The sequence below is a fragment of the Diabrotica undecimpunctata genome, chromosome 3 (assembly GCF_040954645.1).
Source record: "Diabrotica undecimpunctata isolate CICGRU chromosome 3, icDiaUnde3, whole genome shotgun sequence".
In the NCBI taxonomy this organism is placed as follows: Eukaryota; Metazoa; Arthropoda; class Insecta; order Coleoptera; family Chrysomelidae; genus Diabrotica; species Diabrotica undecimpunctata.
Genome location: NC_092805.1, coordinates 14,539,763 through 14,552,579, shown reverse-complemented (window position 1 = coordinate 14,552,579; position 12,817 = coordinate 14,539,763).

Sequence of the window (12,817 nt, the reverse complement as noted above, 5' to 3'; positions counted from 1 at the left end):
TATTTTAACAAAAATATATACGATTCCTTTAAGTGGTTGACAGGTTGTAAAACTCTCCCGAGATTATTTTGTGTTCCGTGTATATTATTTAATATAACTGAGAAAAACGTGTGGAATAGTACGGGTTACTTAGATTTAAATAATTTGCACAAATCTATAAAACGACACATTTTAAGTAAAACGCATTTAGAAGCAGTTATAAAAGAAAAGACTTTTGGGAAAACACGAATTGATCACGCTCTAGATAATCAGCTTAAAGTTAGTCACCGCATGCATATTGAGCAAGTAAAAAAAATCGTGAAATATTAAAGAAACTGATTCACATAGGGGAAATTTTGTGGATTTAGCAAATTTTTTATCTGAATATGACCAACTACTAAAAAGTCACTTAGATCAATCTACTGTATTTCGAGGTATCTCGAATAGGATACAAAACGATTTGATTAAGTCTGTGGCAAATATTGTTCTGCAAAAAATCAAAAAAGAAATAAAAGAAGCAGAATTTATTTCCATTGTTCTAGATGAAACTACAGATATCGTCAATTTGAGTTAACTGTCGGTTGTTCTGCGTTACATCAAAAATAATGGTGAAATACAAGAACGATTTTGGGGAATTTTGGATATAACCGCAGATAGATCGGCAGAAGGTATATATAGACATGTTTGTAATATAGTTGAGGAACTGGACTGTGGTTCCAAACTTGCCGCTCAAAGTTATGATGGAGCTGCCGTAATGGCTGGGCACCTGGGAGGACTTCAAACCAAAGTTAAGGAGAGGTTTCAAAATGCAATTTTTGTGCACTGCTTTGCATACAGGCTAAATTTAGTTCTAGCGCAATCAGTCGCACTCAATAAGACTTGCAAAGTATTTTTCCAAACCTTGAGCGGAATGGCTGCTTTTTTTCTAAATCGTCCAAAAGGACACATGCTTTAGATGTCATTCTTCAGAAAAGGTTCCCTCGAGCAGCTCCCACCAGATGGAACTACAATGGGAAGTTAGTAAAACAGTTTCCCAATATCGGTAATCCCTAATAGAGTTATTTGAAAGCATTTTGGAGCATAAAGACCGTTGGGACCCTGAAACTGTAAATTCCTCAAGAGGTTATTTGGAATTAGTCAAACGAGATTTTGATTTTAATTTTTTGCTTCAAGTATTTTCTAAAATATTTCCTTATACAGACATTTTATTTGATGTATTGCAGACCAAATCGAATGATATTGGATTTTGTATTAAAAAAATTAACGAATTCTAAGTCCAAATCAACAGACAGAGGGAACAATTTGATATTATGTGGCAAAAAACTTGCGACTTCAAAGAGATGAAACCCAAGAGAAAACGGATTAGAATTGACGATGTAGGCGACACAAAAATATCTTATAATCGACTTTTTTGTGAAATAATAGATAATATTTCCCAACAGCTTAAAGAAAGATTTAAAAACCTTTGTGAGTTAAGATTTGTGGAGTTATGCAACTTCAATAAATATGCCAACTGTAGTTTCCCGGAAGAGGTTTTAATTGTTTTAAAAAACATTATGCAAACCCTTTTTAACATGCTTTCCCTGCATTCCCAACTGTGCGTTTTGTATGCTTCTCAACACTCTGTACAAACTGATACTGGTTCTAAAATGCTGACATTTCTTAAACAAACTGAACTGGATGAAGCATATAGTGAGGTTTCAAAATTATGTGACTTAGTGATGACTAGACTTCGGCAAATATGCAAATAAAAATGTAGAAAATATGCGCATAAATATGCACGTGTTTACCCGAAAATATGCAAATATTTTACAAAATATGCATACAAATAAATAAAAAAATCGTAAAATAGTAACAATTTTATTTTAAAAAAAAAGTGTACATAACTAAATATTTCCTACTATTCATTAAGATTTACATTTATTTTAAGTAACTACATCATTTTTAAGTATGAATAAACTTATTTAGAATTATGGTAACAATAAATGACCAAGTGGTGTTCAAAATTTTCTAACAAAAACTTGTGGCTTCTGTCTGAGTACATATATTTATATATGGAAAAACTTCGTTCAACATCAACTGATGTAACGGGAGCATTTTTCAAACTAACCAAAACATTTGGTTCTAAATTATTGTTTCCGAAATATTTCCAGCTAGAACACTGACTACTTCAGAAAGAATATGGTAACCTTTATTTTTTTCCATAGTAGCTTCAAATTTTTTTAAAATATCTTTTCCAATATTACCTCTAACGTTCCGACAACATGACGCAAATTCTTTTATTAATGCTGTACTTTCGAACAATGACAGTTTTGGTGATTCTAACTGAGTAATTGTTTTTTGAACAAAACTAAAATTTGATTTTATAAATGAAAGTTCTTGTTGAAGCAAGTTACTCTGAAAAGTTTGTTTAGAATCTAAAAGAGATTGGGAACTTTCATCTGTTAACGTATCAATTATGTTCTTTATTTTAACAAAATGATCTGCATAAAAATTAGCTGCTTCTAACCATGTTCCCCATCGCGTTAAAATAGGTTGTGGTGGAAGAGGAATGTTAGGTAGCATTTCTTTATAAAGTTGAATTCTTATAGGAGATTTAAGAAATACTTTTTTGACACTGGATATCATGGTATTTACAAGAGGAAACTTTTTTCGTATTTCCTCTGCAACTCTGTTTAATCCATGCGCTACACAAGTAACATGTATTAAATCTGGGAAAAATATTTTTAAATTTTGTCCTGCTTTCACCATATAAGGAGCAGCATCCGATAAAATAAGCAGTAATTTATTAGAAGGAATAGTTGTCGAAAGAAAAAAAGTTGCTAATGTTTCTTGTATAAAACGCGAAATTGTTAAAGCATTTGTTTTCTCAAGTTGCTGGCATGAAATAAGATGAGATTTTGGTAAGGTATCTTCTTTAAGAATACCAATCAATAAATGAGCAATATACTTTCCTGAGGAATCAGTGGTTTCGTCTACAGATATGTAAAAATAATTATCTGCAATTTCTTCCTTAATATTAATTAACACCGACGAGTATAGCCCGTTCACATTATTTCTTCTTAGAGACCGATCACTTGGAACATTAAGTTTGCAATATTTTTTTAGAAACGAACTAAAATTTACATTTGCTAATTTTGAAAGCGGTATGTTTGCAGACACTAATGCGCGACACAAGTCTTCATTAAAAGTTTCTTGCTCATCTAATTTTTTTGAAGTAGATTGGAAACATTTAGCCATTGAAGTTTGATGTTTTCCTCCTATTTTTCCTTTTTTTGCAATGTGTGAAGCAGTTCTCACATGTTGGTCTATCTGAAATTTCTTCTCACATGCTATCTATAAATAAAAATAAAAACCTTTATTTTAACCCAACCTTTAAAATATAAAAATATACAAGGTGTTTTTGGTTAATCAAATAACTGGTTTGGAAAAAAAAACACTCGCTAAGTGTTTTAAATGCAGTATTAATCCACAAATTAGTTTTTGTTACTAACCATTAGTACATCATATAACTTATTTTAAAATTCAACAAAAGTTTTTTTTTTGTTAATTCAATTACAATAAAAATAATTGTGTTTTAGAATAGCTGACTTCATAAAAAAAAGTAAAGGTGAAAAATTTTTCTAAATACACACCATTGTATTGTACCATGGACAATTTTTTCTCACTAAAGGAAGCTATTTTTCATTTAAAAACAACCTACGAGTACTAAATTTCAAGTAAATACGTTTATTGGTTTTAAAGTTATTGTTGTTATTAACTAAAAGAATTTAATTTTTTTTAATTTTAACACCCTGTATCTCGAAAAGTAAATAAGTTTGACCCCTCATTAACTATATCGTTTTGTTCAATTTTTCGAGAAGTATCTACAGTCAAACGTTGTAAGTGTCATTTGGAAACACCCTGTATGTATGAAATATTAGATATTTAATAGAAAATATTAGATACTTACAATTTTGCCACATACTGAACAGTAGATTTTTCCCATATCCATAGACAGCTCTTTATAAGGTTTAATCCAAGTTAAAGCACTGGTTGTTTTAGGCATTATAAAATCACAATCTTCCTTTTTGTTACGCACAACGAGTGTTTACGCTTTGAATATCAAAACAAAAATGATTTACAAAACTGAGCATCAAATTAGAAATGTTTAGGTACCTAATTCAATAAACTGGGAGATTTTGGAAAATCCCTAAATTAGGAACAAAACTATTAGCCGTTTACCTGCTGTTAAGATACAATAAATTGTAGATAGATTTGGGGATTAGATCATAAAATGCAAATGAGCGAACCCTTAGCGATTATCCAATAACTGAATGCCTCAGTGACCGAGACTTTCTAAGAATGTTGAGGGCTACTTAAATTGATCTTCTTTGAAATTGTAAATGTTTTGTACCTGTAGAGATTACGTACTTAGATCATTTCTTGATTAAAATGACTACAAAAGTTTTTATACAAGAATTGAAATAAATTGGTATGTTTAAAAATTTTCAAATACAGTATAAAAATCTGAACTTTTATGCACTTTATGCAAACTTTTATACAAATATGATAAAATATGAAATATTTGCATAAAATATGCACAATACGCAAAATATGCAATATGCATATTTGCCGAAGTCTAGTGATGACAATACCTGCTACAAGTGCGTCTGTAGAACGAAGTTTTTCTGTACTAAAGCGGATTAAAAACTTTGTCAGAAATTCCACAAGTGAGGAGAGGCTAGCTAATTTAGCGATTTTATTAATTGAAAAAGAACTTATTAAAGAAATGTCTGAAAATCCCAGAGTCTGTCATAAACGAGTTTGCCAAGGATGACAGAAGAATAGAGCTGCACTACAAGTAAAAAGGTTAGTAAGTCTTTTTATAATTTCCTTTAATTTGCATCCCTCTCTTCAAACGTCACGGCACGCCACTGTTATAAAGAGGAAGAAGTTTAATACCCTCTGTCAAAGAAAATATGTTAAAGAAAAGACATTTTGTATTAAAAACGCATTTCATCAAAAATATGGCTTAATATAAATTTAACTTCTGCATAAGAGTTCTTACAAAATCAAAATATCTTGTGTACGCACAGGTCATTAATATATGAAAGTTTTGTTGATATTTATATCTATATCTCCTGTAACCTTTCACATTTTAATTATTTTAAAAACAGTTAAAAAATATCGTAAATTCAAAAATACGTAAAGTCAGTGTTAAATATCTTACTAATGCTCTTTAAAAGTTATTAAGGTGAATAATCTAATGTAAGGGATTTAATATAAGCTAATTTTGAATTAGTACTCTAATACGAGCAACTATCTCTTTCCATCGGCTTCTATCCTGGGCTGCTACCATAGATTCAGAGAATGGTTATACATTATTATTTTTATTTATACAAAAACAATGGTTATTAGTAAGAAGGGTAAAGTCATATAGTACTATATATGATAAAAAATGACGATATTGAACAAGCGGAAAAAATTAAATACTTAGGGAGTCTAAAAGATCTAAATCTGGAATCAGATCAAGAATAGAACAATCTCAGCACCACAAGATCTGGTGACAGAAGCACACACATTCGAAGGGGTCTCGGAGTTTATATATCTTGGATCGCAACTAAATAACAGCAACCTAGTAAGCGTAGAAATTAAGAGAAGAATATACCTGGTGAACAGAGCTTACTTTGGACTAAAGCAGCTCTTAACATCACACATAATTAGCAGAAAAACCAAGATACTAATATATAAAACTCCTATTAAACCTGTCCTGACATACGCGTCAGAGACATGGACTATGGTAAAAAGCGACGAAGAACTGTTAGGCTGCTTTGAAAGAAGAATACTTAGCCACATATACGGAAGAGTACAAGAAAGCGGGATATGCTATGAAAAATGCAACATCGTCCGGTCTATTAAAATTAATAGACTAAGGTGGCTAGGACACCTTGAGAGAATGGACACTGGAGACCCCCAAAGATAGATATTATACCAAGAGCCAGTAGGAACCAGGAAGAGAGGCAGGCCAAGATCTAGATTTAAAACTCATGACTTGAGGAATCTTCTTCTTCTTAACCTGCCATACACCAAAGTGCGTAGGCGACTATCTCATTACTAGAATTCTGTTCTTGGAGGCGTGACACAGCTCGCCTGTATTGTGTATTCCTGTCCATTCTTTAATATTCCTTAACCAGGATAATTCTTTGCGGCCGGCTCCTCTCCTACCTTCGATCTTCCCTTGTAGGATTAACTGTGGTATTTCATATTTTGCTCCTCTCAATATGTGCCCAAGGTAACCAATCTTGCGTTTTTTAATTAGTTCAAAGAGTTCTCTTTCCACGCCGGCTCTCTTAAGGACGTCATCGTTTCGAACTCTATCCACCCAAGGTATGCGCGTCATTCTTCTCAATGACCACATTTCAAATGCTTCAAGTTTGTTGATAGAGGTTTTTTTCAAAGTCCACGTTTCCATGCCATAAAGCAAGATGGACCATATGTAGCACTTGACCATTCTGTAGCGTATTTGAGGAATCTAGGGGTCAGAAATTTTAAAGCCAGGGCGAAATATAGGGGGAATGGAGACTAATTCTTGAACAGGCCAAGACCCACACAGGGTTGTAGAGCCAAAGATGATGATGATGATAGAACAATCGAGGGCAGTCTTTAGAAAATGAGGAAATTTCTAAGTAACCAAAGACTCAATCTGCAAATTCGATATCCGATGGTAAAATGTTATAACCACTTTATTCTTCTTTATGATACCAAAGTTTGGACTGTTAATGTTGACTTAATGAGAAAGCTAGAAACTTTTGAGATGTGGTTTTTAAGGAGACTTTTAAAAATACCATGGTCAGATCATATTACGAAAGAAATTAAGTTGCTCAGAATGGGAAGAGCCAGAAAACTTTTGTTCACTATTAAAAGAATAAAGACAGCATATTTGGGTCACATACTTATAAATGATAAGTACAAGCTGTTGCAGCTGATTATGAAGGGTAATATTGAAGGAAAACGGGGTCCTGGTAAACGACAAATATCCTGGATAAGAAACATTCGCAGCTGGACCGGGTAAGATAAAAATGAATTGTTGAATGAATTGTTATACCCAACCTTCTGCACTAGAAGAATAAAAATAAAAGTGATTTGGAATCCGGAACTATGATAGTACTTTTTGTTGTGTATGGAATTAAAAGTAAAAGCTAGTACTCATTGTTACTACGGGAAGAAGTCATCTTGACCTCATGTTTATTAATCATTACTTTTATATCACTGTATTTACTTACTTTACTTGTCTCCAACTAATTTACTTTATCAATTCTGCTTTTGTAGAAAATATGCCATTTTAAAGCGATCCTCTCTCTTATACTCTTTGAACTACACCTTAGATTTTCCCACTACAAAAGAACGTAAATTTCGCGATTATAGCGTCAGACATCACTATAACACAATCCTTGATACAATAAAATCGGATATGTAGGTTTCTGCAAGAGATAAGATATGAGTTGTGTGACTATTTTATGTGCTTACCAAAATCAAACATTATACATATGGTTTTCGCATTAAATGCTCCAGATAAGAGTCAATTTACCTGCGAGATCATCAAGTAAACATTTTCAAAAAAAATTATCGGTACCATCATGATAAACTATTATGATACATCTTAATCAGTATACAATATTGGTTTATCACTTTTAAATTTTCACGATATTAACTGCATTGTCTATCTTTTGTATTTCGAAAATCTCTTCTGTACTTATTAATCATTTTATATTCTTTTGTCTCATGTGTCTTGTAAATGTCCAATTCAGTACGGTCATTTACTGTTTTTATATAATTTTACTTCAGGTTATATCACCCCGTCTTCCTTCATATTTCCTAAACAATCCTTTCAGCTTCCTCCCTCTTCGCCTGTGGTAATTGTCGAGATGTTTGACGAATTGACTTAACATTGCCAGTATCAATTTTATGTTTGACAACAGTAGTTTATTCCGTCTTTCCTTCTTTCGGTACGAAGATGTCACCATACCACCGAAGAAATTCCCTTAATTTCCGTTTCTCCAACTGAATTAGAGACTGGCCAGCAACTGCAATCACTTGGTCGAATTTGTCGTTTACTATTATAATTATCGGACGAATGACAGATTATGGACATCACAGGTACACAGATCCCTACTCTTGGCTCTTTCTTAATGGTCACTGGGTAATCATTAACATTAATAAGTCTTACAGGAATTTTAAGTTTTTGAAATTGATAATCTAAACATTTTGGAATATGTTTAAAATAATCATTTTAGACCCATCGTCTTAGGACCAGCAACTTCACGTGGAGTCATACGTCGCCATGTTACCAAATCCAATGGTAACTTTAACATAATAGAATGTATCACCATATAATGTAAACTAAATTTGAATAATAATTTTTAACGGAGTACCTATCTACAAGTGAAGAAGACATAGAAGATCTACAGATTGATGACAACGTAACAATCAAAGGAAAGGATAAATTCAAATACCTGGGGTTTATAATCACGAAAAAGGCAACAACAGAGGAAGAAATTACACAAAGATTAGGACAAACAAGAACAGCAATCCGACAACTTAACTCAGTATGGTGGGATAGACACCTAAATATGAAGACAAAAACGCAGATTTATAAAACATTAGTGCGAAGTATTATGACATATGGGGCTGAAAATTGGATCATAAACAAGAAAAACAGCAGTAAGATAGTAGCAACAGAGATGGAATGCCTGCGAAGATGCTGCAGAGTAACAAGAATGGATAGGAGAAGTAATGACGAAATAAAGCAAAGAACATCAATAGAAACAGACATACTAACATATATAGAACAAAAAAGACTAAAGTGGTATGGACATGTAAGAAGAACTAGCGACAGCAGATGGATAAAGAGAATAACCGAATGGAGCCCCATAGGAAGGAGGAAAAGAGGACGACCCCGAAAATCCTGGAGGAACGAAGTAGACGACGCCATGAGTAAGAGAGGACTAAACGATGAGCGAGGGAAGGCAGTGAATACTGTAGAATCCCTAAATATATATATATATATATATATATATATATATATATATATATATATATATATATATATTTTTAACGGGTTTTTACCCACATATTTAGCGGCTCAATACATGTATACCCACTTAGTAAGTATTAACCACATTTTGTATTAACCTTGGTCAAAATTTAAATCTCACGTTCTTTTTAATTAAGTGGTTATATACTTTTTAGGTGCACTGATGATGGAACATGGATTCCGAAAACGTTTTGTTGTTGTGATATAGCCCGATTGGGTTTTTAAATTATATACCTTTTATAAAGGATTTTTAATAAAAAAAATTTTTAAATAAAAAATTGTTAATTTGTAGCAATTATTTGTTTAATACTCTATCATAATCTTCCTCTCTTCTGGTAACAGATACGAAGGTAAATCTGATAGAAATTTAGAGCGACAATATCAGGTAAGTGTGTTTGTGTCTATTTATTTTTGACTATGCATGCATTTTAGTGTTTTAGAGAAGTTTAGTGTATTTTTTTTATCTTTCCAATATTTCCAACCAATCTTCTCATAGGTCAAGTTTAGAGTTTTCCTCATCCCTCAACAAAGGACTAGGTGACGTCCTTTATTTGTCCCCTGTCTTTTAGTACCAAATTCTGTCATTTTCACGGGTACGTTTCAATTCCCATTTTTTTTTTTAAATATATCCCCATCCCAAAACTATAGACCCTCGTCCCAAAGCTCACCGTCGTGTCCTTTAAAATACCTAGCATTAAAATACTTGCACCTGGATTTCCTATTTATCTTTCAAGCCCCCACTTTCCACCCATACAGGTATCGTTACACTATTCCTAAAACCCAATTGAAATCCATGCAAATTCATTACGTCCATATAACATCCTCTTCGATGTCAGAAACTATGACAGTATGGACAAAGACTGTCCCAATTCCTAATTGTATCTGGATTTCTCCATGAATGTTGGCATTTTCACCTGTGGAGGACCACAGTCTCAACCTCGTTAGTAAAAGTTTTTCACGGCTATCTGTAACTGTCGGGCGTATAATGGTCCTGGTCGCTCCGGTATCCACCAACAATGTATGCTTTTTACCATTTATTTCTCCATCTGCAGATACACTATCTTTATAACATTTTAAAGAAGCTATTAGTATGGTCTTTGGAAAAGTTCCGGGTTGACGCTGTCCCCCTAAGGTCTTCCTGTTCTAGTATTTCCTGCTGGCGAGTTTCTTGATTTGTGTTGTACTTACGGTGTTTACTTGAACTTCATGCGTATCTCCTTTCACCAGAATTACAGTAGCTTATGGTCTTCGTTTTGTTGGATGTAATACCTTTCATCATATTAACAAGCTGGTCAAGTTTGCCTTCATCTTCTTCCTCGTACTCCTAAATTTATTATAACTGCCAGAGGCCTGTGTAGCTGATTCTTATTCTAGGGCGGCGGACAAGAAATCGACCAGCGTCTTGTGACGAGCCAATCGCAGTTTTCTCTGCATTTCATGATCACGAAGACCATCAATAAATGTTTAAAAACCCATGTCTTAGGAAGCTGTTGAATAAGCATATCGTACTAACCCGGCCACATATTCTTGAAGAACCTCATCTGTCTTTTGTTTTCGATTTTTAAACTGCTACTGGTAGACATGTCCCAAATGTTCGTGACCATATCGCATGTTTAGTCTCTTGTTTGGTTGTTTGAAATCATCTGTCTCCTCCACAGAAGCATATTTAAGGCATCTCCTCGAAGAGCATAGTCAGCAATGTTTCATGTAGTTGTTCCATAACGATTTTTCGTCGAAAGTTGGGACTTGTAACACGAATAGAGCCTTCACGCCCTTCAAATTCGGCCGTGGATCCAACTTACATTTCGCCTCGTCGTCTTTTGTCTCTACTGTAATTTTCTCTGCCTGTTAACCCTGTTTCTTCCATCTTCTTTTCAATCTCTTACATTTTCTTCGAAAGCCAAAACATCGGCAACAACTTGGTTTTTTAACGAAGATACTCTATCATCGAGGAAAGACATCTCAGTAGTGACCTTAGAGATTTCCAAAGAGATGTTAGCAAAAACTTTGGTTTCCAAAGAGGTAATATTTTTCCAGGGAAACAATGTCTGTCGAAACTTTGGAAATATCACCAGAAACTTTGTTTTCCAACGATTTAATCGATGAAATCACATCAGCATGCTTGTCCTGAAACACGTAAGTTTCTGGATCAAAACCCTTTTCTTATAGGGCGTTATTCAGACGTTAGATTAAATCAGCTTTTTTCCAAACAGAATTCAGTTCTCTATCCTCCAATTCTCGGCGCAGATCCGTTAGTTTTAAATCATTCTCTTCCATAGCCATTTTCACAAAATTGATGTAAATATCCCAATCTTCTGACATCAATGTAATATTTGTATTATCTTTTAATTTATTATTATAATCTAACACTTATTTCAACGAGTCTTTATTTTACGGTTATTTTTAACACTATTTTAATTTATTTAAACTAACACTAAAAACTAGAACGCAACTACTTAATTTATTTCAGACTTTACTTAATTTATAATATTTATTTCAGACTTTACAGTACGAAATTCTTATCAGCCTGACTAAAATGTAATTCGTTCTGTATTTATATTGTAGCCTATGCCTCTCGAAACTTCCAGGTCCTTCCACCTTCCAGACATCGTGACATCTGGACAGGTAGCTGCTTCAGTGACGTCAACATTGTAAAATCTTTACCGCTAGCCTCGACCAGACGGTTCCGGTAAATGCCTGCAATCACTGGTATTTTGAAGAAGAACGGAGGTTTATTGAACAGGTAGCTAGTATAACACATGGAAAAAGCTTTCCACTCAATCAAAAGAGAAAGTATATGCGATAGTCTAAAAAAGAAACACGTTAACCAAGAGTTGATCGAAGTGAAGTGAAACAATTATTTACAGGAAAACAACAAATGCAGTAAGAATGCAAAATATGTTATTAGAACCAGTTGAAACAACCAAGTGAGTTAGAAAATGAGGAAGTTTGAGCCCAATACTCTTTATAAATATAATAGGGAGATACTGAAAGTATGTAACAAAAATATTTAAAAAACGGCATAGTGCTTATAATGGAATAAGAATGAAAACTGAAGTTTAACTTAAAAAATGCAACCTTGAGCAAAGAAATACGATCTAAATGTATATAACCAAAACATAGACTATAAAAATAAATATTCAAATAGGAATAGAGATAGAACATCAAAGATTATTACATGAAAGATGACCATTAGGTAAGGTATATGAAAGCAATACTCTGATTAAAGAAACCACAATAACCCATATCAACCTGGTATTAAAATACGGGAAAACCATAAACCACTTTATAAGATTATTAACTGGACAATTAAAAAATGAACATGAATAATCTGTACTCTTTTATTTGCCTTGAGTTTATTCTTAATAAAAAATATTTCTTGTAGCAAATGATTTTTTAGGTTTAACCAAAAAAAAGTCCATCAAAAATAATTCAATATAGCTTGAACATTTTTTTGCATTTTTCTCATAATTGACAAAATGTGGTTTTCCTGCTTTCAACAATAAAGGATTCTTTTACAGTTTTCTTAAATGTATTCTGTTACTTATCTGATATGACCCATGTTTTATTTTCTACATACATCTGTATAAGTTCAAATGATTAAGTCATGTCACCAATAAATTAAAGCATAAATGATGTCACATTTAAATTTAACAGTTACAATATACATAAACCTCTTTAAAAGGAAGTTTAATACTTATCAATAATAAAAATATAAACTGGTTCCTTGTAAGATAATATGTGAATAATTAATGGTAATGT